Source organism: Dermacentor albipictus, chromosome 9 (assembly GCF_038994185.2).
Source record: "Dermacentor albipictus isolate Rhodes 1998 colony chromosome 9, USDA_Dalb.pri_finalv2, whole genome shotgun sequence".
Taxonomy (NCBI): Eukaryota; Metazoa; Arthropoda; class Arachnida; order Ixodida; family Ixodidae; genus Dermacentor; species Dermacentor albipictus.
Window position 1 is genome coordinate 7,713,765 of NC_091829.1, and position 20,433 is coordinate 7,734,197.

The following is a 20,433-nucleotide window of genomic DNA, read 5'->3' on the forward strand; positions in this document are numbered from 1 at the left end:
GTCGGGGGGAAAAACGGAGCGGGGAAGGAGGTGAAGCTTCGTAGCGTGACGTAGAGAGATGCACGTGACAAAAGAAGTGGCGGCTATTGCGAGATTGTTAGGCGGACGCGCTGGATTGCGCAACGATCACGCTTCTTTGTATGGAGATCGTTTGGGAAAGCAATGTGGATGCACAATCATCGAGTGATAGGTCGCTATAATGTCATAACAGCAGTCGCTCAAGTGTAGCACCAGGGCTCACAAGTTTTTGTTACTTTGCCGTGCGGTCCCAATTGTCCGCATCTTGTCACTGCTTCTACGAGCCGCCGTGTCGTCAAGTGAAATCAGCATGCCGGTTCCGTCAGTGTGTCGTTCGGCAATTGCTACAAACAGGGCACCGTTCGATTCGCCTGCACTTCTTGAACTATGGTTCAGCAGGTGCTTCACGTCGTCGTTCGTTTCAAACAATGCAGTCTTCGTGCAGGACGACTTCGCAGAACTTCCTGCCATCGTAAAAACGTTAGCGCAGGGAATGCGTGCCGCACCGGTACTCCACGAGCAGGAACTGGCGCTGCGCTGGCGTGAACTAAATCACTAAGTGTCGGACGAATGTTCTCGACCTTGCACCTCCGACGAGAGCGTCACACAAGTGATATCGTCTCGTGTGCGAGCGCTGGTCATTTGTGATTACGTTATTTTTAACTTACCTCCTGTTGTGAAAATTGTCGTCGTCATCTCGTTTTACATACGCTGACGTGACTATGTGTATCCCTGCTCGAAGAACGTGTTCCCGCATGCAGCCAAGGAGGATTGCAGGCCCCGATTCGTCTTTGAGCTGTGGCGTGGTCCAGAAGCTGTAGAACTCGCAGAATTTTCCGGACTGTTGCCTCTGTCTTCCACGTAAAGCAGCATGCTGCAATAAACAAGGCGCTGGTAGAAATAAGCCGGGTCAAGCGCGGCTATCTGCAAACCTTGTGCCCCATGAGCCCGTGGTATAAACCGGGCGTCGTGGGATGCTGCTACACCACGAGCCCTTGGTGTGTGGTGTTCAACAAGCAAGACACTTCTACTATACGGACACATTTCGTGCACCGAGTCTTCGTGGGTTCTACCTCACTCGGAATTGCGTTGGCCTGCGAATTCACCAAGGTAATATTCCTAAAGATCCTTACCGCTCTTTGCTTTCAACGGACTGCTGTGCCACAGATCGTGCCCCATGTGTTCACCACACTGTTTTGCCGCAAGAGCTTGCCTTTCTTCGTGCATGCATATAGCAGCCTTGTCACAGATCACTTACGCCCTGCACGTTCAGCAGGATGAGTTGTTGGGAAAGTTGGTTCATTGTAATAGGAAACATTGGTTGCGCTTTCTAGACAATCACATGTAAGAAGACAGGTCATCGGGCTCTTCCTTTTGTGTTCTCCCTTCATCATGCCAAGTATCAGCGGTTAGCGCCTGTCCTGTCTTCTTACATGTGATTGTCTAGAAAGGGCAACCAATGTTTCCTATTACAATGAACCAACTTGCCCAACAACGCATCCTGCTAAACTTCACTTCTTCTACATCGGGCTCTTCCTTTTGTGTTCTCCCTTCATCATGCCAAGTATCAGCAGTTTGCGCCTTTCCTGTCTTCTTACATGTGATTGTCTAGAAAGCGCAACCAATGTTTCCTGTTACAATGAACCAACTTGCCCAACAACGCATCCTGCTAAACTTCACTTCTTCTACATCGGGCTCTTCCTTTTGTGTTCTCCCTTCATCATGCCAAGTATCAGCGGTTTGCGCCTGTCCTGTCTTCTTACATGTGATTGTCTAGAAAGCGCAACCAATGTTTCCTATTGCACGCTCATTGCACAGTCACGTTGTGTTTCCCTGCTGCGCCATGCCTGCTCATCGGACGGTCTTGCTGCACACTGTTACTGTAACAGTGTGAGTTCTCGAGACTCCTTCACGACCCAAGAACGCGCCCCCTGTGCCCATGCGACAGTTCTAACACAGCTCCCTTGTACCCCGCATGCTCGTCAGACTGTTACATCGCACGTTATTACTCGCCACTCGCGTGTGTTGGATAGTTCTGCAAGTAACAGCGGTGCCTGAGGTAACCATCGGACAATATTGAAACGCTCTCTCCCACTAGCCCATTAGGCATCTGTGCTGAGTTGTGTGACCATCAATACTGCATCGAAGACTTCGCCTGCTGTGGTACCTGAAACTGTGCTCAAGTGCTTTTCTGTCCCCTTCACTTTAAGCATGTATTAAAATTGTTACTGTAGCATTTGCGCACATTACGCTTCACGTTCCTGCCAATACATCTACGCTCACTGGCGTGAGCTGGTTTAAGCACGTTGTTGTTTGCACGGACCTGTTCAGCTACGAGCTTCGATTTTGTACGAATGCAGCGACGTAAGTGCGCTGAAAGTTTCAAAACTTTGAAAACACTGAAGATCTTCTGAATAAATAGGTAAGTACGGGGTCATCAAGAAACAACAAAGGATACCTCAACGCGAAACAGCTTCACCGGCCACGTAAAGGTAAGAAAAGATTAGACAATGTTTTTTTTTTTCGGAAACAACAGAATAATGGAGGAAGAAAAAAAAAACCTATGTAGACTTGTTCACACGAGAGAGAGAGAAAAAAATAATTGAAAGAGAAAAGGAGGGATGTTAACCAGAAAAGTGTCTGGTTGGCTACCCTACGCCGGGAGAATAGAAAAAGTTAATATAGAAAAGGGAAAGAGCGAGCAATGTGGTAAATTTGTACAACCAGCAAGAAAGTTCTAATAAAGACATCTTCATGGCTCCGTATCTTCGTAGGACTGCTGAATTTGTCCAGCGAGTGAAATATGGTAGAACAGGTACCATATTGTGGAATGTTTAACAAAGCTAGGAGCGTTAGTAGACGAACGTTCGCCGCGCCTCTGGTAACCCTGGTTGGAAACTCTACGCCGAGAACATGGCTCCCGAGATAGTAAGGCGCGCGCAGTGCCAGTCTGGGAGGCTACGCCCTGAACCAGGCGCGACATTTCCTGCTTTTACCAAAGCGTACCAGTCTAGAGGGACATTAGTTCGGAGGAGAACATGTCATCGGAGCTCGCATAAGTGACTCATATTTTTGTCCGTCACAGGAGTTTCCAGTTAGCTTATAAGTGGCACTGCAAGCCGCGGGAACATCAAATGGCGTGTTGCTCATGTTCGCACTGCTAGTACGTTTTGCCGCCACTCTCATTTCATTCCTTTTCGTCGCGTAGGATAGCAAACCGGAGCCGGATCTGGTAGACCTTCCTGCTTTTCCGTACTTACATCATGTCCACGCGGTAGCAAGGCCGCACAGAGCCCGCTATCAAAGTGGCAATACAACTTATGGGCTTGGTGAAAAGTGACAAGCGTAGTCCAATGGGAAGAAGCAGAACGAGTGAACGAATAAATATAGAAACGAAGAGCTAGTGAGCTGGCGTGAAACTATTAACGATTCCGCTACTTATTTAATGCAAGGCTTAGCATTCGGCAAAAAACCTGCCTAAACTTTTTTTTACCATATGGTCTGTGGTGTAGTGAAGCTGACTACTAGCCCTATTTTGTCTTACAGTGAAGCTGATGCGAACCATGAATAATTCATCGCTCGCGTGTGGTGTGCTCCCTCGATAGAGTTTGTTAGCCGGCCCCGCCCACCGTCACTGTTAGTTCACGTAGAGCAGCGTGGTGACCCCGATTAGCAGCATTACCGGGCGCGTCTCCTTTGTGCTTATCACGTGCGAGCTGTCGCTTATACAGCATTTATTTTTATTTTTGTTTTTTGTAAGAGGAAAAGTCCATGTCATTTGAGCGAAAAGTGCGCTTCGGTATGTTGGGTGTGCCACCGTACAAAGCGTAGCAACAGGCAGGCTTCACCACAGCACAGACCGTGGGAAAATTATTTTACGCCGTTTCAGGCACATCATCTGTGCGTACGCACTGCGCAGTTACATTATTTGAAACTTGGCGCCAATGCACCTTCTCCTTTTCTTTCTCCTGTTCCCGCCGCACGTGCTCCTATATTTCAGCTTCTCATTGGACAACAACCATCACGTGACGTACATCCTTTTACGCACGCTTCTACGCCGCTGTGGCCAGCAAAGCCGGACGTACGGCAGTACGATGACTCATGTTCACGCAGCAGTAAGGCTGCGCGGCGCCCGCTACTAGAGGGGCGATTAAAAAAGGGAAAAAAAAGAGAAGGAGCGCGTGGAGTCACGTGACGTGAAATGTAGTCCAATAGGAAGGAGGAGAACGGGGCGCCAGACACGAGGAAAGGAGAAAGGGGAGGAGACGGTTTGGTTGCGTGAAACTTTAAACGTTGGCCTTACTTTTACACCGCGAGGCTTATCTTTCGCGAAATCAAGCCTACAATTTTTTTCCCACGGTCTGCGCTGTAGTGAAGCCGACTACTTGCAGTGTCCTGCATTGCCGTGAAGCCAGTACACACTATAATATGTATGTACTTGTATTATTCATTGAAGCATAAAAATAAAATAAAAGGAAGGAGAGCGAGAAATTACGGCAGAGCATGCTGACCGACAGACAGAAAAACTTTATTCATAGCATGTGAGTTTGGACTCTTCTGGGTCCCTGGACCACCTCACGGTCCCGCACTACGTCGAAACGTTCACGCTCCTTTTGCTCATGACGTCGGCAGCCCGAGCCACCGCAGTAACCTGCGATGTCGGGTCCGTAGACGAGAGTAGGACCTCCCAGTCCTCCCAGCTTGATATGGCGGGCTGTCCCTGCGGGGGAGGATCGGCAGGGCAGCCAAAAAGGATGTGGGAGAGTGTGGCGTGAGGGTCTCCGCATAGGGAGCATGTAGGGGAGATGCCACAGTAGTGGGATAGCAGCCGAGGGGATGGGAGAGAGCGGGTCTGGAGGCGTCTCCAGAGGATCTGTTGGGAGTGCGTCAGGGAGGGGTGGGGAGGAGGGTAAGTCCGACGGTCCAAACGGGGTATTTGCGTGAGCTCCGCAAAGCTTTGTACCCGCTCCCTCGAGAAACCCGGATCGAGGCTGTCCTGAGCCCGGCAAATTAAACCTCGGGCCAATTTATCGGCAGCCTCGTTTCCGGGGTTCCCAGAGTGAGCCGGCACCCACCGGAGCTCAACCCTACGTGGTAAATTCTGGGTGGGATGTTCAACAAGTTCCAGGCAGGGTTGTGAATTCTGCCTCTGGCAAAGTTGGACAAAGCAGTCTTTGAATCACTGAAGATGTATTCAGCATCCGAAAGGGCAAGGGCTAAGGCGATGGCGGTCTCCTCTGCTTCCTCAGGTGTAGAGCCCGAGGGAAGATGGTGAGTTAGGGGTCGGGGTAAGGTTGGGTTGTAAGCAACTGCTACAGCTTCATGCGTTGTACATGCGGCGTCCACCCAGATGGCTTTCTCGACCTGTCCGTAATACTTGTGGAGGGCATTTGCGCGAGCTACGCGGCGAGAGATGTGATATTGGGGATGGACGTTTCGAGGAAGGGGTTTCACTACAAGGGATGTATGAATGTGTCGAGGAATGGCCATAAGGGTTGACTGATTAGCGGGTATGTTGATGCGAAGGGAGGCGAGGATATGGCGGCCAGTGGCGCTCGCGGCAAGTCTTAAATACTGCGTCTGAAGGTGCGCCTCAACTAGTTCAGGAAGCGTGTTATGCATGCCTAGTGTAAGGAGTTTGGCTGTGCTAGTACTGCGAGGCAGGTTGAGGACTGCCTTAGTTGCAAGGCGGATCATGGCGTTCACGCGCTCGGTTTCCGTGCAGTTCAGCTTGAGATATGAAGTGGCGTACAGAATGCGGCTAAGCGTAAAAGCATGTACAACTTTCATGTTGTCTGCTTCGTCTAAACCCTTGGGCAGGGAAGATACGCGGCGTAGAAGCTGCAACACTGATTGCGTGGAGGCCTTGAGTGTTTTAAGGGTATGGTCATTGCGTCCGGAATCCTGCAGGTAGAGGCCAAGGATGCGCAGGGTGGGAGTGATGGGGATAGGGGATCCTTGTAACCATGCTGAAGCTATCCACTGTAGGCTGCTGAATCGAACGACACCCCCTAGGGTAGATAATAGGGGAGTGAAAGGAACGGGATATACAGAATAGCAGAGAGGATATACTTATTAATCCGAAAACATTATGTGCTCCTTGAAGCGGAAAATTTGGCGTGCGTCCGGCGTTAACCTATCTGATGGTACCGAAACTTACGTGACCTATGATGACGTCACGTTCCTGGCGCTGCACCTGCTGCGGCTCGCATTGTGAAATCCTAAGGTGAACAGCCACGGCGTGGGACGGACGCCGTAGCCCTCACTCAAGATGTTTAGTTTGCTAAATTCGACAATTGAGTTGAACTATCTTCAAAACCGACCTGACCCACTCCCAAAATTGACTTGGCCCGCCAGAAAAATGTACTTTGTCAAATTGGAAAATTGAGATGGCCCAAGTTCAAAACAGACCTGGCCCCCTACCAAAGTTGACTTGGTCCACCCCTGAAACTGACTGACATTGACAATGACACCTAGCTGCCTAGAGATGAGCAAGTGGCACAACGCTTAAGCGTACTTAGGGAATTTCTGGAGCAGTTTCTGCGTGAACGTTTTTTTTAAAGAGAAGCGCCATAGGTAACTGATTGTACGTATCTAAACCGCGCATCGCAGATGAGTACTGATATTCTTTACGAAAGAAAATTCTTTCCAAATTCCCTAGCGAAGTTTAACTATGGGGGTCTGGGAGCGGAGACCGCCTAAATATAAAGGGGCGTTTTAGGCAATGAAAGACGGCTGCCAAATAATTAAATTCTGGGGTTCAATGTGCTGAATTTGAGATACGATTATGAAAGACGCCGTAGTGAGGGACTCCGGATTAATTTAGACCACCTGGGGTTCTTGCACTCAATGCACGGTTGACGGGCGCTTTTTCATTTCGTCTCCCATTGAAATTTGGTCGCCGCGGCCCACGTTCGATCCTGCATACTCGGCCTTAACAGCACAACGCGAAAGCCGCTATGTCACCACGGCAGGTAAAGAGTTTAGAAACAAACTACTGCGTCAATCGGAACGTTGTACAGAATTTGCGAACTTCAATGAATCCGCTTTTACCTCGCTGCAGCCGCTACAATTAAAGAAACGAAGGAAAAAAAGTACCAATATAGCTGATATCTTGACGTGGTCGCTTGATAAAACGTAAGATTATGTCTACGTGCCTGCTGGTAGATAGGAAAAACCATTCCGTCCGCGGTCGAGTCGTTTCGATGAACGTTGATCAAACTCGCTGAAAGGCAATGGCGAGGTCAGTGGTTCAATTCCAGCTTTTTCTATGTTTGTTGATATACGTATATATTTGACATGTTTACATGTACGCGACTGTTTAGTATGTGTGTGACAGAGAGAGAGAGAGAGAGAGAGAGAAATGATGATTGTACTTGATGCACATCGTAGTGTTGATCTCTAGTACTTCATCACTCAAATGGTGTTGTAAGCATACCACTAAGTGGCTCGGAGAAGTCCATGGGCTATTGAAAAAATTGAGCCATTTATTTATTTACCATTCAATTATATTGTAACATGTGCACAGGAGTTGGACCAAACCTTAAGCTTCCCATAAACAATAATTTAATAATGTCAGAAAGACCCCAACGACATACGAAATTATGCGCTGCCTTACTCTTGTACCTATAATAAAGATTGCGAATAAAAAATTCCATGTTATTTGAGCAAACACTGCGCTTCGGCATGTCGGGTGTATAGCAATAGAAAGTGTAGCAAGAGGTAGGCTTCACCACAGCACAGACCATGTGAAAATTTTTACGCGTTTCGGGCACATCTGAAGCCCCTCTGTACGTACGCCGTTACATTATTTGAAACTTGGCGCCAATGCGCCTTCTCTCCTTCTTTCTCCTGTTTCCGCCGCGCGCTCTCCTATTTGGCTCCTTCCTATTGGACTGCAACCATAACGTGACGTAGCACCCTTGTAAGCAGGCTATCATGCCGTTGTGGCTGGCAGAGCCCGAGGTACAGCAGTAGGATGAATCATGTCCACGCATTAGTGAAGCTGCATAGCGTCCACAGCCAAAAAAACGACTTAAAAAAAAAGTGTGGTGTCACGTGACATAAGGCGCAGTCCAATAGCAACGAGGCAAACAGTAGGGCGAGGCCCGAGGAAAGGAGGACGGGGAGAACGTTTAGTGGCACGAAACTTTCGAAAGTGGCCTTGCTTACACACAGTGAGGCTTATCTTTCGCGAAATCAAGCCTAAATTTTTTTCCCACGGTCTGTGCTGTAGTGAAGCCGACTACTTGCAAGGGCTTGTGTCGCAGTGAAGCCGATGCTTAGTATATATTGCATGTAGGTACGTGTATTGTTTAATAAAATAATAAAATAAAAGTGAGGGAGGGTGGGAAATTACTGCAGGCTGCGCTGTAATTATCTACCGCGAGGCTACTGACACCTGAACGACGGTCACCAGAGTGGGTGATATTTAAGTGAAAGGACTGGGATATAAAGGATTGCGGACAGGACATATTTATTCATTGCGAGGCTTTGCTTTTGACCAAACTGGTCTGTGTTTCCCACGGTCTGTGACTGTGGCAAAGCGCACTTCTTGCAATGCAGCCAATGCATAGTCCCAGTGAGAAGCACTGCACAGCGCACAGCGTTGGCGATTCTCGTGCCTTCGCTTCCACTTAAGCTGCGTGTTCGCCTCTTCTTGCCGCCTGTTCTTGCGATCACGCCAACATCGATACCAAGGAAGGTAAGGGAAGGGCCTAGTGTTCAAAATTTGGCTGAAGTGCGTGATGTGAGCACTGCTGTCCTATCACTATCCGTAATGGAACCCACTTTCCTGACACACGCGCGCGCACGCACACTTTATTCAACCTGCATTACATAATTGCTCGCTTAATCTGTTCAGTCCAAGGCAGCTGTCACGGGGCAGTACGTTCTGAAGTATGATACGCATAATTGCGTGACCAACTTAAGAAGTGACCACGTGTGGAACGGACACAGAAATATCTCTTGAATGTAGCCACTTTCGTGTGGCCCAGGCGCTGTCATCGACTAACTGTCACCTGTGTTATGTGTCCATTTCAACTTCACAACGGAATAGTTACCCGTGTGCGTGTTAAGCAAGCAAAGCCACGAGAACGGCGATTAGCTTGTGGCGAGCGCCCGCCAGCTGCCTCCCATCGACGTTCTTGCGAAGAGCGAAGTCCACCTCCGACGCCAACTCCAGCAACATACCCGCGCATCGAGCGCGGAGAGAAGCTGTCCGCGATCACCGCATCGAATAATTCGCGGCAAGAACGGGTGGGGTTGCTACAGTTCGCGTCTTGGGTGAGTGTGGGTTCTAGGTGAATTTCCGTCGTTAGGGCAATATATAGATGCATCTCGCGCGAAGATTCATGTCCGCATTATTCGATAGATGAATATGAAGAAGTCGGCCTTTGAACAAACTCCTCTGCCGGTAGGAATGTTGAAGGGATTTTGCCAACTTTAGGGAATCCGCTTTCACCTCACTGCATGCAGCAGCTAGTCAAGAAACGACGATAAAGTTTTGAGTTCTTTATTGCGCATCCCTTTGTTTGAGCAGGTATTATACAACATATGTGTGGTCCCATGGCCAAAAGCTGGTACGGGTAAAAAATACATCTGAGAAACTGTCAGTACAATTATACAGAGAATACAGAAATAGGTGTTAATTACGAGGAGAAACAGGTGGTAAAAAGATACGTCACAGAAACAAAGAGCAGCAGTTTTTTTATGAAGGGAAAGGTTGGCACTGTCTTCTGCAGTCCTTGAGGCAGCACAGCTCAGCACAGCAGTCGCGGTGAGGCTCTTCAGCTGATAAATATAGTAAAATAGCAACATACATTTGACAATATGCGCAAGTCTACAAGGCTGAATATAATGACACAAGAATTGACAAAATCAAAACATAAATACCCGGGAAGCAGAAAAGATTAGGTAAAAATAGTGCTTTCCTTTAGTTATCCGAATAAGTTCTGTGAGATCCTAATTTCATGTGGTCTTCTATTCCGTACTTTAGTTCCAATCAACACTAGCAGACGTTTGTTATATATATATATATATATATATATATATATATGCATTTTATTGGTAGAAGTTTTGAAGTATCAAAAACTTCTTTCTTTGTGAGACGTTGTGGAATGTAATGAAATACGAAATGACTCGCTCTGTGTTATAATGTTATCAACGCAAGTAGCTCACTTCACCTCCCGTAAAGAATCAAAAGGTAAAATTTAACTTGGAAGACAGCGGCTTACTTGTTTCGTAATGTCGCGAGAAAAAGTTAGAATGCGTATTGCTCGTCCTTGCGCTCATCGCACTGTTGTTTCAAAATTGCTGTTTCCGTAAAGTAGTCTCCGGATCAACTCGTGATGCCTGCTGTTGATCCGAAATGACTGTTCCAGCCGTAGCCGAGTGGTTTCGACGAACGTCAATCAACCTACCTGATAAGGTGAAGGCGAGGTTAGTGGTTCGATTCCAGCGCGTTGCTTATTTATCGTAGGTATGCGTATATGCTCAATTATGGCATCTTTTTTACTTCGTGTAACGGATGTGCTGCGCCAGGTTCAGCTCATGACTGTAGGAGACGGGTAAACGTGACAGGATCATTTGATAAATTGTAGCTGTCGATCCCAGTAAAAACTTAGTGTTACTGAGAGGTACCGCTTTATCAGCTATTGCGTGCGCTTAGTCTGTTAGCCCGTTGAAACATATTTTGAATGATATTAAATAAAATAAACTTGAAGAATGCGCGTTGGTGGGACGAATCAAACCAGCGCCTACGTGACTCGAAGTCGTGCATTATAGCCACTACTACACGCCCACCTAGTCAGCCGTTGTTAGCCGCGGGATAAGACCGAAGTGTCACCATAGAGAAAGAAATTCGACAAGAACGGACACTCGGCTGAAAGTGGCAACAGGAAATACGTCATGCTTGGATAGTGCAATAATTAGTGCCGTTCGTTAGCTGCCGCGAGCATATAAAAAAAAAGTGAGATGAAGTCAACAGACATAGTTCTTTTATTCCTTCTTGCAAGAACTGCAAAGGTTTGCGTACAAATGAAATAACGCTTTGCGACCTATTTTTCTTGCGTCACTTAGCGACAAGCTAACGGCACGCCTGACGAGCCAGATGCCTGCGTCCTGTGCCAGACACGCCACCGAGGCGAGCGAGGCCGGCGGCGCGTGTAAAGGTGGCCTGTTCGGCGACCCGCCCCTTTTATTATTATTATTTTTTCTGTGTGACTGGTTTGTTGGGATCTCGGCGTATTCTTACGTTCCTTCTTCGCTTCGACACAGCACCCTTGCCCTAATGGACTACGGCACGCTGAGAAATTCTGCTCGACAGTCTGCGACGTATTTGAAGCGATTAGGCTTGCGGCAGGTACCGATACTTGCGACATGCATAGCTAGCGGAAGAAAGCATGGCCATACTGGCGCAGTTTACATCAGTTAATGACTCGCACTGGGAGTTGTTTGCGACGATTTCTATGGGTCATAACATTGTTGTAACTTATTTGGGTAGTTCTTTTTGGGCACGCTCGCCGCACTCGACTTTTGCGACAGTGAAAAGCAGCTCGGCCGTGTGACACAGTTATCTTGGCGAGTACCGAATCTTACTGGGACAAGTTGGCGACGCCTTCTCCGACCCCCAACATCGCTATGATTAAGTTCGTTATTCTTGGGATAACGTTCGCCGCGTCTGCCGTTATGACGCATTTAGCGAAAAGCAGCTCGGCCGTGGTGACAGTTAGTTTGGCGCGTACTGAATTTTAGTGGGTCAAATTTGTGGCACTTTTTGTCGCCCCGCCACAACATGTACCTTCTTTCAGTGCTCACGCTTGTCGAAAACGCGACGAGCGATTGCCTAGGGTGACAACAAACGCGAGTGTATTGCTTGCGCCGGCAGAACGCGCAAAATAGAACGCCGAGAAACTTAAGGAAACAAAAAAAGAAACATGAATTTGTAACTCCGAAATTGTCTTCTGAACGACTGTATAACTCATTTGTCTTCAGTGCGAGTAGAAGGCATTCTGCGAGCGTCTAGCGAGGTCTTAGCTGAGAAGCCTGTATTGTGGGAACCCGCTGCGGTTACTTAGTGACTATGGTGTCGGGCTGCTAAGCACGAGGTCGCGCGATCGAGTCCCGGCCGCGGCGGCCGCATTTCCATGGGGGCGAAAAACCCGTGTACTTTGATTTAGGTGCGCGTTAAAGAACCCCAGGTGGTCGAAATTTCTGGAGTCCCCCACTACGGCGTGCCGCATAATCAGAAAGGGCCTTTGGCACGTAAATCCCTATAGTTTTTAAGCCTGCATTGGGCCACCTCTGTGTACGTCGCGTATGATCGCGGAGGCGGAGGCCAAGTTGTTATGGACGCGAGCAATCGCCCGCGTGTCATTGCTGTTGAAGTACAGGAAATAATGCCTGGGAATGCCCCCCCCTTCCGATGCTTGGAAATGAAATGCTCTCTTCCTACTTTGTGGTATTGTTTGGGATTAGTCGGGTATTTTCGACGCCGTGTATGCAAACCTCAATTTTTTTTTTGTAATATATACCGTCAATTCACCACGTTCGCATGTTTCGCCCTACGCCTCGTTTTCATATGGTCTGAATACTAATATGACACATGCTTGTAATTTACTATTTTTTTTTCAGCCGATGCCGTCCGGTGGAGCTTCGTACGGCAACTGCTGCTGCTTACCTGGTGCCGCAGCGTTGGATGAATGCACAGAAAGCCCGGAACGGGCATTCGTATGGAGCAAAATAAACATTTCCTAATTTCACAAGGCGTGTTGCGTCTAATTTACGAAATTTCACGTGGCACAGATTCGATGGAGGCTTGTAAAGAACGTTCGCAATCATTTTTACAGCGAAGCTGTTTATGGCTAGTGTTCTGGCAGATCTCGTTTCCGTGGACATAGACCAACAGTTTTTTTTTTTTTCGTACGTGGGCCGATGCCGAAGATAGTGCAATGCCGGCCCGACCCGCGGATGAGGTTACGCAGGCTTAAGCTCTCCCCATACCTGGGCACATACCGAAGATAATAGAACGATTGCGCACAGACCGCGCGAGATTGAGTAGTAGAAGCGAAAAAAAGAAAAAAAAAGTACACCGCGCCTATATCAGGGCAGCCGGTGTGAGGCGTACCAGCTAGCGTTCAAAACGCGCGCGCCCGAAACGGAAACCGGAAGTGTGGTTCAGGTATTGATGCCGGCGGCTTAGCGCGCTACAGTCGATTCGGCTGCTGGGCTCTATGGCAGTGTCAGCTCTTGTTGAATTTCTTTATCTATAGTGTCACTCTCGGCTAAGTGGATTTATCGCGCTGCGCAGAACGATGCGCAGTACGAAAGAAAGGGTTTCGGCATGGTGACTGCGAGGCCAGAAACGAGCGTTAAAGAAAAAAAGAAAGAAATACGAATCCCCCCCCCCCCTCCCCTGATTTACCAAGTGAACACGTATTTCGCGTGAGCGCAGTTTCATTTCTTTCCGAGCGCCGATACAGAATTGATCACGTGCCTCTACGAACGCCGAATTATGTCGGCCGTTGAAGCCATCCGCTCCGCGCGACGCTACCTGTGCCGATGACGTCATCAACAGCGCCGATCGCTTATTATCTACGTCATCATCATGCGCCGTGAAAGGTGCGCCGCTGAACTGATTGTTAACGCTATGCCGACTCTTATCACTAAGCTTAATACACCCATGTCGCAAATCTGCAAATGTGGGGCCTGTACGTTCACGCGTAAAAGGGAGAGAAGCTTCGAGCACGTTCCCGCGGTCGCTGCTGTATATCACAAATGGAGAGAAGCAGGTTCTGTGCGCAGTAATCGAGTTAGTGGAATCAAAAAGTCGCACGTGTCATGCTAGTTTCTTCATTCTTTCTCTCTGTCTTTCCTTTTTTTTTTGAGGATCGCTTTCAAAAACACGCGTACCACCGCATGCGATAGGTTACTCAGACTAATGAGCGCGTACCATATTATCGTGAAAAGAAAAAAAAAGGGCCTGCCCACCCTTCATGGGCATATGTGTGCTCAATGTAGCAGTAGTCCACGATGCTGTGTTTCCTTTAGCATTGTAAGTTTTTTTTTTTTGCAAGATTCCTTTCGCCACTATCCTTGAAGAACCCTCGAATGTTGCCGGTCAGTGGATAGCAGCAATGCCGTACGCGTTACACAGGAAAGCAGAAAAAAAAAGCGAGCGTGTATTAAAACGCTCGGTTACGATCTTTCGCTCAACTCGTAGAAGACGGCACTTTGTTAAGTGACCAGGATAGCCGGTTCGATGTCGACAGCTCAGGATAGCCTTTACGAGCGAACGTTTTCTTCAATCAAGCGGCTGCCGCTGTGCACGAGGTCGCAGGTTCGATTGCCAACTGCGCGGGAAGGATTCCGTTTGGAGCCTTAGCGAAAGCACACGTATCCGTAGTTTGGGTCGACCTCGGGTGGTCTAAATTGACCTCGTTGCTTGAGAGTTTCTCATGTGATACTGTTCCTCGCATTCTTGCTTTAAACGCGCCTTTGTAATGTCGTCCTGCCATTTCGACTTGTATGGGATAAGGCAACCTTGTTGAAACTGCACGTTAATTTTTACGTGTCGTACATTGCAACTGCGTGTTGCGTTCAAGAGCGAATTCACCTGCGCCGTACTCGTGCCCCAAGATCTCCTTGCATAACGTCAATAAATATGATCAGAAATCTATAGCCTTCCCCCTAATTGCTCCTTGTGGCGTAGCAGCGCCTAAGGCAACCGCAAAAAGTCGGAAAGAAGCTTAAATGAGCGAGGCTCCTTTCATCCGCCTCGGTAGTGCAGTGGCGACGCCGTTCCCTTGCCGGACCGCAAGGTCCCGGGTTCGAATACGGGCAGAATCGCACTTGGTTCTGTCTGCAAGAAAGGCTACCTGGCGTTCCGAGAATGGTGCGCAGCTATGTTAAGCACGTTGCGAAAATCCATCAACTACGAAACCTTTGAAAGTCCGATCGCGGCTGAGCCTGAAGATAATTTTAAGAAAGAAAGCGCTCGTACTTAACAGCAATGCTAGAAGCGTCACCGGCATACGCTCTCATGGCGCCGCGGCGACGTGTCACGCTGGTATATAGTAGGACCGTGGTTCAATCCCTGGGGAGAACTACGAGGTGCTTCTTTATTGTATGTACATTTTTTTCAAATAGTAGCAAACTTCTTTCACGCTGCCTCTTTTTTTCTTCCAATTTCACACAGTGTATCTTATCAAAAAGTGTTATTTAAATCAAAGCCCATTTTCTGTGCATAGAGGCACGCCCTCTGGAGATTTGATGATACTGCCTGTATGACGTACCGTAACGATCACTGTTTAAGGGGACGCCAAAGACAAACATTAAAATGAGTTTAGACGAATAAAGCATTCGTTAAAAAAATTATATTGAACTTAATTTTCCGCTCATACGTTGAGTATTAGAAGAGAAAATGTAGTTCTAAGTTCTTTTCTTTTCCTTCTTTCAGATTTCGCGCCGTCATCCCATACGTTAGCGTGACGTCACGGATTTTGCTATTTGGACCATTCTGGGTCATCGAAACGTCTTAACGTTTTCTGAGTTCACTCTTTGGCTCTTCTAGAATGCGATATAGTCCATAATTATCGATGAAAACTTTAACTAAGCCCGAGCACGTGCCAACGAAAAGTGATGACGTCACGGCGAGATGGCGGGTGCACCACACCCGTCCCTCATCTTTGCGTGTTTTCTGGCTTAGCAGGCTACTTTTCACACAAACGGTATTTCTTGTTTTCGCTTTTCTTTTTTTATTGTGGAAGGGTAATTTGCTAAGAAAGTTGAAATTATTTGCACTGAATATGGCTTTATTAATACGGCCTTGGGGAACGTTTGCGTGCGTATGTGCACGCTTTGTTTGCTTACACGCCCTAATGACGGTAATTCATACGTTGAACCACATACCACCACCAGAAAGGGCATTAGGAACGCTGTTCACAACAAATAAAAACGGGCGGCACACCGGTGGCGTTAGCGCAGTGGTTAAGGCGCTACGCTGCTGCGCAGAAGGTCGCTGGTTCGATCCCCACTGCGGGGGTGCATTCCGATGGGGGCGGAATGAAGGAACGGCCCGTGTGTGCCACGCGTTAAGAATAATCTGGGGACTTCCGCTGCGGCGTGCCTGACGCTCTTCTGGTGCGCATAACCCGCAGAGTTATTCTTTTTTTTTTTTTCTTGAGCGAGCTTGCCGGAAGTTGGATTTGCTTGACAACATCCGTCCACTCAGTTTGCAAATGGCGTTCGAACAGCGGAGGGCGTCGGTCCCGAACCTTGCCTTCAGGGATGTAAGCACTTTATTTGTGTGTGTGTGTGTTTAACGGTGTTTAACGAGAACACAAATTGGCAGCATCAGCGCAAGACGAAACGAGCATTCGAGAATCGACGGATTCCAGCCGGCGTTTGTGTAAGGGGCTGAGCACTACCGGCCATGGGCGGAACCAGACTGTCGACCGCGAGTACTATTCAAATTTTTCCCCCTTTATTTTTTTCATGTCTCATTTCTTAAAAGCAGTTGCTAAGTTTTGCCAGTTGGTAATCTATTGGGCGCAGGAATATGAGCTCGATGCATTCGGCGCCTCTTAGTTTTGGGGTGTTCTGAGGTTGCAAACATTCGTAAATTTGATTAATGTAACCCCGTGTATCTACTCAGCTAAAGTTTGAGGATTATTCGAAGGAGTGATTTTTGAAAAGAGTGCAAGAGAAGTAGTGCGTTAGAAAAACGACAAAGAACCGCTTAGTGTATTTGTCGGTAAAATATTGTTCGCTCCCTTAATTCCGTGTTACTCGCGACGTCTGTCTCCCATTCGTAATAATAAAAAAGAAAACAAAAAGGAAACGCGGGTTGCTTGACAAATAATTATTACTAGTAGTTACACTTCATGGAAGTGGTCGGAATTCTAATTTACACAATAACTGTTGATATAGTAACTACAGTGTAATGCAAAGCAATGCACGTATAGTCCATGTGCAGTACTGGTTCATTTAGTTCAGGCGCACAAGTGAAACTAAATTCCTGTGAAAAAAAAGTTTTTATATTCCGTGGTGTAATTGCGGAGTTGTTGTCAGCTAGGACTGAAAGCGCTATCCTGTGCCAGAAATTCTGTGGCCCCGTCAGCTTCGAGAATCGGAATGTGCAGGGAAATGCTTTGCTATTGCAATGAATGCGTTCCTACAACCAGCGTAAATACACACTATGGGAAAGTTGCTGTGGCAGCAATGCGTGTGGTCGCATATATTAAGGTCAGCATTTCGCGAAACATTCCGAGACGCAATGCTTTTAATAAAATGTTACACTTTAAGCATCGGCTTACTTCTATTGTGAAATATCAACTTCCCTTACAGTTATTTAAGCAGCAATCATATATTGGGTACATTAAATTTTGTAAATTAGTTCTTACTCCACAAAAGCCTGTTATATTCAAGCGATATATTGTTGTTGTATTAACCCCATTATGCACAAACGCAGTTACATATTAGGGGAAATAAAAGCAACTTGTCCGCCTTCTCTCTTTGTCCAAGGAGAGTACATTTGTGCCAAAAAAAGAAAGTCGATTAAAATGTTTTGTTAGTAACAGCTTTAGTATAGTTATGACTTTTGTAACTATTGCTGAGTTTCAGCCCTTACCGGACGCCTAACATCCCAGTGTGAACTATAGGTCATAAAATATGGCATTGCAGAAACTTTGTTTAGAACGACCTTTCTCAAGGGTTATCAGCCGACAAGTGCATCCAGGTAAACATCGTAAAAGACGTATACCTCTGCGGAGGTGCGTATTTATTCTTCGAGTGTGCGTCTTAAAACGCTGAAGAAATTAGGCGCCTTGAGAAATTCACTGGATTAGGGGCTGAACTGCATTGGCAGTAGTCCGACGAACCTAACGCTTAGCAAGGTTGGTGCAGTTGGTGGGTGGGCATTGATGTGTGGAGCACGCGGGCATCTCGCTAGAGCAGAACGAACGCTCTCTTCAAGCGTTGCCTCTCGGGAAGAGCAATCTTACATGTGGCCGTGCTTGAACCTGGGCGCACAATATCGAAACCAGCAACACAGGCTGCAATTGCAATTGCTGCAAGCATTGTAAAAGTTATATTTTACTAGCATATATAAGGGCGCACGTCTTTCTCGTTCACCCTGAGATGCCGGTAGTCGTTGTAAAGGTGAGCCATCCACATGTATTCCCAGCGCAGTATATTACAGAGAACATAGACGGCAGGCAGCGCTATCCGTGTTGTCTCGCTTCCAGCTGTGTTCCACTTTCCGTGGCATAGCAACATTCATGACCACCTAAAAGTCGTGAACAACGTAATTACATAACGTAATTAACATAACGTAATTCACTCCCGCGGCGAAAATAGTGCGGCCTATCTGCGATAATAAAACCTTTCATTTATGTCACTCTTGAGGCAAAAGTAGAGTGCCGTATGCGTTGCATTAAAAGCTTTCACGCCAGTGGTTCAGTCGCCGTCTTACAACTCGAACGCCTTCGTTGGATTTCCCGCGCTGTCAACCAGACTGACTTTAAAATGGCAAGACGCGAGCAAAGTTTTTGTAAGAGCCGGTTTCCTTGATTCATCATGCTTCGGGTATCTCAAATGAAGACGTTGGTATAACTTAAACGAAATATATACTGCAACCGCATACTGGAACATAACGAGCAAGGCCTGTGTTTTTAGTTATACTGGTAATCGCAAGGTAACGCACCCGCTAAATTATCACAGGTGCCAAAAGATTGTTTACCCCTCCCTATCTTTCTATGGCATTTTATTTTTCAAGACGGCAGTTTGGGCGACGTGGTAGGCTATCATCGGGCAAATCAGCGTCTTTTTCTTCATTTATTTGGCGCTGTCTGATGTCGGGAATTTCTTTGCATTGGGACATTACCCTCGCCGCAATAGCGGGCGATGTAGCCAGCACTGATATCGCGGCTTGCTTTCCCCTTGGCTGCCATTTTGCCGTATGTCGGTGCATCTGGTCGCTTGCAAGAATGCACACCTGATTCCGTGAACAGTTTTAGCTTCTGGCGTCAACCCGCAATTCAAGCCGTTTCTTCGAAGGGACCACATGGTAACCGAAAGAATGCTCGCTGCTCATTTTTTAGGGCATTCTCGTGGCACGTGCTTCGAACAACGCGAGGACAGACAGCCGGGCCAAGCTACATTTGCCAGAAGACTAGGTGAGAAGAATTCTAGCCCCTGTTTTGAAATAATTGCGCACAATCAACAATTCGCGTAGCAGGTATGCTAAGTGTTTTGCACTCCTGTTTTGCTATAAAACTCTTTTGCCTGCTCGTGAAGTAGTCTTATCAACTATTAGATATAAATCCACACGGTTGCCAGTTCAGTGTGGCACGCCACAGAAATTGATGTCGACGTGTTGAGAAAAAAAAAATCGTTCCTAACATGCTGTATAACTTCGGCCATTTCCTAGTGCTTCAACGTTGCCCTTGCCACAGTACTAAGCGGTGTAGCCGGCACTGATTACGCGGCTTGCTTTAGCGTTGGCTGCCATTTTGCCGTTAATTGGTGCATGTGTCTGAGCACAACAGGATTGATCTGTTTTCGTGAATAATTTTAGCCTGTGCCGTCGGGCCACAGCCTTTTCGAAGGCGTCACAATTTGACAGAAATAATGCTGGCTACTTGTGCACGCAGGATTTCCCCGTCGCTCATGGTTCGAACAACAACTAGGGGACGAACAGCCGGGCCTAGTTCCGTTTCCCAGGAGGGAAGATGAGTGCATTCCTTTCTATTCTTAGAAGCTGGGCAATTACGCTCAGTGAATTTTTTGGGTAGCAGCTATGCGATGTGTGCCTTTGGTTGATTTATGCTACCGAGATGAAACAGAGCGCATTCCTCTGTAATTTTAATCACGACCTTGTAGATCAGCCTCGTTTCTAGCCAGTGGTTTTAGGTCACTGAAGCATTCTTTGTTTTTCTTTAGCAAGCCCCCGGGTGAATGTGCATCGATACAAGCCTTAACCGTATCTGCAATATGTTGCAGTATCAGCATTCCGAGGTGCTGACTTCCGGCTTCAGCATTCCGCCTTCAGCGAGGACTCAATAGCTGTGCTGAGTCGACTCAAGCGCCTGTGTGGTGCAGCGTCCGCTGAACTGGGAGGCTGTGTTATCCGGTGCCTCGTCTTCAGCCATTCATTACAGCGAGGGATCTGGTTGAAAGCGCATCGAAGCAACTACTGGGTACCCGTATCTGGAATATTTCGCAGGTGTGTAAATTTTTTTCCCTCCTAACTGAAAAACTCGGATTGTCCAATTGACTGATAAGCAGCAGCACCCTATCAAATAGCTGGTCAAGCACTTCTCTGGCATGAATGTGAACTTTAAAAAAATAACTTGTCGTGAAACAGGTGTCACGTATACAAATCAAACTTTCGAAGTTCTTTCGGTGACTAAACAA

General features: G+C 47.4%; 1 protein-coding gene and 1 long non-coding RNA gene across 2 annotated transcripts in view; one reads left to right on the forward strand and one right to left on the reverse strand.

The window, feature by feature from the left end:
• Nucleotides 1–9,544: 9,544 nt before the first annotated feature.
• LOC135906076 (uncharacterized) overlaps nucleotides 9,545–20,433 on the reverse strand; it is a 73,082-nt gene continuing 62,193 nt past the window's right edge. The window contains exon 2 of the mRNA XM_070524810.1: nucleotides 9,545–9,810. The gene's annotated coding sequence lies outside the window, so the exon portion shown is untranslated. The remainder of the gene's footprint in view (nucleotides 9,811–20,433) is intronic.
• LOC135906134 (uncharacterized) lies at nucleotides 16,127–19,800 on the forward strand. Its single transcript, XR_010565645.2, has 4 exons — nucleotides 16,127–16,307; nucleotides 16,370–16,478; nucleotides 19,119–19,193; nucleotides 19,671–19,800. It is a non-coding gene; the product is annotated as an uncharacterized lncRNA (long non-coding RNA).